Below are 5,534 nucleotides of genomic sequence, written 5' to 3' on the forward strand. Positions count from 1 at the left end.
CTTTCCTGAATTTTTCTCTCAAGGACTGAGGTAGACAGCTGTGCTATTCTGATGATGTCATTCACCCCTTGTTCAGGATAGCCCAGTCCTGATGATTGGGATTTTACATAATTACTGTTGAATAATAACCAAACGTAAATCTTCAATAATTTACATTTGTGTTCTGTAACCATGATTGTTTCTAAAACAAAAACTACAGTAGTTAAATAGAAATACAAGATTTTTGCTTCATTTTTCATTCTGTCTTGGTATTAATTCATGGAAATAATAATAGCAATAGCAATACCAGGTTACTATAATAAGTGATTTACCTGTGTATTCTTTCCTTCTCTCCTTGTTAGGTAGGTATAACCGAGAGGTCATTTATTCACTGTTTTTCTTCAACTATAGCTACCTGTCATTGCAAAAAACCACTTTCTTAAACTGAAATCTATATGCTTATAAAAATCTGTTCATTTTGCTGCTATTTTATTAAATAATGGGAATATTATAACAATACAATATATAGAAGGTAGTGAAAACAATAGCTTGATAAAACATTCCACACATATATATTGCTTATAACTTGCTGATGGCCTTATTTCATAACTTTAGTCATAGAAATAAAATTACTTACATACCTCAAATGAAATAAGCAAAGGAAAACTCACTTATATTTGTGGCATTCACAAAGACAGCCTGTGGTTCTTATTTTATTCGATTTCTTAGTTTGTGAGGCTGACTTGCATACTAATAATACCTAGAATCCAATCCTACCTTGTATTTTGATTCTCATCATTCATTATTGATGCAATATTTTTGCTATGTTTTTTTTCCATTTTCAATGTTGATGGTCCACAAACAGCTGTGTGGTAAAGGCCCATCGTTGTCATTGTATGATTACATTTATTTATCCTGAAAGGTCTTGGACAGTCATTAGTCTTTTAAGAGTTTAGAATTTTATGATATCTGCTTACATACTTTTTCATTATTTACTGTATATTTTTAATCTATTTCCTTGAATTTAGTTATAAATCATAATAACTCTAGTGTGGAATCAGATGATTTATAAACTGTAGGGAAGATAAATCTCATATTTTACTGCATTTTAATAAGATAATATATAGACTTTGGGGCAAGATGTGTTCACAAAAGGGGAATAAAGAAGAAAAAATTTTAATTGCATAATTAAACATTAATATTTAATAAATATTATAATGTGTATATTTGCATATAGACTTGTATGTGTGTTTATGTATAAAACAATCTTATCTCCTGTATAACACAAATATTTAACAATATCTATTTAGGATAATGTTACAACTCCCTTTAGTCCTTAAACTGTAGATGCCAGAGTATCAAAAATTAATTTCATTTAAAGGCTGGTAATTAGATCCTAATATAAAGGTAAGATACTGAAAATAAATAAAGGCCTATTATGTGCTCAGTAAGGTACTTTTGTAGTTACACATGTGACATAATGTTAGGTAACAAATTGGCTGGGGAAGCAAGCCGAGCACCTGAAATCCTCTTTGCACTAAAGCTAAGGAAAAACTAAAAGCTAGGCTTAATTAATTGCTTCCTATGTGACAAGTCCATTGCTAAACAGCAAGCTTCTAACATCTCATAGAACTCATGCAACAAAAAATTGTCACAAGGACTCAGGGGACAATGAAGAGAAAACTTGTCAAGAAGGATTTGGATTAGAGAGGTAAATGAAGCCAGCAGATGAAAGCAAGGTAGGGGATTTGGACCAGGTACTGGCAAGAGATTCCATTTAGCTTCATGTCCAGGAAAATAAACACAGTGTTATTAGAGGATGAATCCATCATTTTGAGGTCTTCTGGAATGAAAATGGTGAATGCAGGGAAATCCTCATTACAAAAAAGGACATTAAAGAGCTTGGTATACATTTGGAAAAGAAAAGAGGAAAATCAAGTTAAATCAGGACTTTGTTTAACTTGACTACTCTTAGGAAAGAAGGATTAGGAAAATGTTTCTCAATTTTTACTTGTTTTTAATGGAACACTTCACAAATTTGCATATCATCCCTGCACAGGGGCCATGCTGATTTTCTCTAAAATTGTTCCAGTTTTAGTATGTGTGCTGCAAAAGGAAGCACTCACAATTATTTAAGTGTAATCATTTGCATAGATGTTTATTTCCAATGGTATTATAAGAGGGTATTAAACTGCTTTTGCTGAAAAGCACTGACTCTTTACTTGGGCACAGAATTAACTAAAAACAAGAGAAGCTTGTCATCCCTACCTCTATCAAGGATGGATACCTCCATTGAATCTCTCTTTGCTCTAAACCATTCTCTTTACTGTCACTTTGGAATCATCATGGATTCCAGAAAAGATAAAATGAATAACATATGAATAAGGAACTGAAACTATCCCCAACAGTAAACCTTCCTCAGGGTGGACCACCTGCCTGAATCCAGATAACTTCTCCCAGGACCAGCACTGAGATAATGATCAACCAGACCACACCTGAGACTTAACTGCTATAGGAACTGTCACTGTATGTATAACTTTGTCCCCTGAACCCAGTTCCTTTGTCTACTTAAACCTATAGCTCATGTCTGTACCCCAAAGATGGCTGAAAATGAGCTGAGTGCATGTCCCCTAACTGTGCAACAAACTCCTTTCTCTGTTTTCACCATACCCTTTATTTGGTGTTTAGGGACAAGTAGCTGAACCTGGACATTGAAATCTCAGGAGTTGGGCCTTGGGTCCAAAACTCCAGTTTCAGTATTTGTATGGTAGATAGTTGATTAAGAGAGGAGGGATATAGGATAGATGAAACAAAATAGTGAGCTGTATTGTAATTGTTTTGATGTTAAAGGACACAAATCTAGCTCTCCAAAGGTTATTTAGCTCTAAGGGAGCAAGTGTCTGTGTGTGTGTATGTGTGTGTATATGTGTGTGTGTATAATGGTAATAATGGTGGCAGCTACAAAGATATGTGGAAAGGAGAATTTATAAAGAGTAAATTAAAGAAACAGCTGTTTAAAAGATGCCCATACTTGTTTGGGAAGAGGGAAAAACAAGAACATCAGCAATAAAATAAAATTTCCAGTCCAAGAAAATGGAGCAGAATGTGTATCCTCCTTACTCATTGCCTTTTCCTGATTTCTTCATGTGTTTAAATACATGTTGATTCACTTAACAATTGCTTAAATAGGGTGCTTTCTTTGAGTATGTCCTTATGCATTAAGAATTTGTAAACATTTTTAAAGAAAAAAATTTATTAGGTGCTATTGATTTTAATAGAATAGAATCTGGATTTGTCTGATGTACAGTTCAAAACAGGCAGCACCCTGCTTTGTGAGTATATTCCTTTACCTTTACTTATACTTTGTATTTATATGTAGTATTTGAAAACTTTTTCACAAAACAGTTATGCCAAGTTCTCTTCCAGATGTGAATAGAAAGCATCTTCTTTTCTCCCATGGGAATTTTCTGTATGTGTCAACTGTCAGAATTTGGCCTGAATTCTACATCATAAATAAACCAGGTAATATAACTAGAATCTTGGCTCAAAAAAGTGTTCTCACACAAATTTAAAGAATTTATTTCTTCTTTCCAGAATTCTGAGGTGCCATGTACTGTCTATCCCAAAACTTTTTTTTTTTTTTTTGAGAAAGTCAGGCACATTTTTCTGAAGACATGTTTCCTGGATTAAAACTCAATCATTCATGTTTCTAAGGTAGTTCTTTATATTCTCTTTTTTTTTCTGGCAGTACTGGTTTCGAATCCAGACCCTCATGGTTGCTAGGCAGGTGTTCTACAACTTGACCAATTCTGCCAGCTCTCTTTAGTGTTGAATATTTTTGAGATAGGATCTCTCTAACTATTTGCCTGGGGCTGGCTTCTAGCTGCAATCCTCCTGATCTATGCCTCTTGAGTAGCTAGGATTACAGTCATGTGCAACTGGAGCTCTTAGGTAGTTCTTTAAATGAGGCTCTACAAATATTGTGGATAGCTGTAGTGGTACACATCTGTAATCCTAGCACTTGGAAGGTAACTAAAGAGGATGGTGAGTTCCAGACCAGCCTGGGTTATATCATAGTGATAGCCTGTCTTTAAAATAAGAAAAGAAAAAAAAAAGGATTCAAGATGGTGACTAGAGGGAGGAAGCAGACAGCATGAGCTCTGTAAATTAAAAATCTTGCTAAGATGCTGGAGCTACACTTGATAGGAAAAAATCACCAAGAAGAAACAAAACTCTGACACCCTGAACCCCCAGCCCATACAAAACTTCCCCATGCCATGTTACACTGAGAAAGCAGGAGGGCTCCTGTGCCACCAGACACCAGCTCCAAACCTGCTTGGGAGACACAGACCAACAGGTGAGCAAATAAGCGGAACATGGTACTCCCACAGCCACCCCTGGGATAAACCAGCAGATCCCCATGGACAGACTGACCCCCACCCCACAAAAAACAAAACAAAACATAATAATAAACAAGGAACTGAAAAGGACATGCAGCACAGAGGGTGGAGTGCTTTGAGTAAACCAGAGAAGGGGGGAGAAGCAAGGAGCTGCTCTCTGGGCAAACTTTCAGAAAGCAGAGTCTGCAAATGTTGCTGGCTGACAGTAGGTGGCAAATGAACTGCTGCCTGAAATAGGGCATATAGGGGTTAATAAAGCTTCTCTCCTGACCCAACCACCTGACAAGACTACAACAGAGCTACTGCTTAAATACCAACACCAGGACTGGATGCTGAAGGAGTAACACCAGAACTACTAAGACTGAAATTCCATTGATCCTGAACCTGGACTTTCTTTTTCTCTTTCTCTCTAAGTGCTTGTCTTGTTCACTGTTAGTGCATCATCTCTCCCTGTTGATTTCTTTGGTTCTCCTTTTTTTTTTTCTTTTCTTTCTTTTTCTTTTCTCTCTTTCTTTCTTGGTTTCATTAATTTTACTATTGTAAGTTAGCTAATACTAAATTACACACAGAACAGGGACAGAAACAGCACCAAGTGTAAATTACACTAGCCCAGGGACAGAAATGGTACCTAGTGGAAATCTGGGAAGACGAAAAAGGGATGGAAACCATTCTCACTCAAAAAAAAAATTAGTACAGGATTCAGAGGGAAATGAAGAAAACAGACACCCAGTGCCAGACCCCAACAAAACAAAGATAGACTATCCCAAGGAACCCAATGAAGCCCACAAAAGCAACCTGAAAGAAGAAATCCTGCAAGAAATCACTGAGAGTTTTATGGAGATGTTACTAGACAAGGTCAACCAAAACATACAAGAGCCACTCAAGAAATTCCAAGACAACAAAATAAAGAATATGAGAAGACAGAAAAACAAATAAGTGAACTCATAGGAGCCTTAAATAAATACCAAAGTGAAACAGAGAACACAATAAATAGCGAGATAAATGAATTAAAGATGAAAATGGACAATATTAAAGAGGAAGTTACCCGTGATATAGAAAACCTCAGGAAAAAAAAATGAAATAGAAATACAAAACACAATGGAAGGTCACTCCAGCAGACTAGAACAAGCAGAAGACAGAATCTCAGAACCTGAA

The 5,534-nt window shown here is 35.9% G+C and overlaps 1 non-coding gene across 1 annotated transcript; it reads right to left on the minus strand.

Moving 5' to 3' along the window:
• Nucleotides 1–1,993: 1,993 nt before the first annotated feature.
• Nucleotides 1,994–2,101, minus strand: LOC141416298 (U6 spliceosomal RNA). Its single transcript, XR_012441048.1, has one exon. It is a non-coding gene; the product is annotated as a U6 spliceosomal RNA (small nuclear RNA).
• Nucleotides 2,102–5,534: the final 3,433 nt, after the last annotated feature.

Source organism: Castor canadensis, chromosome 1, assembly GCF_047511655.1.
Source record: "Castor canadensis chromosome 1, mCasCan1.hap1v2, whole genome shotgun sequence".
Lineage (NCBI taxonomy): Eukaryota > Metazoa > Chordata > Mammalia > Rodentia > Castoridae > Castor > Castor canadensis.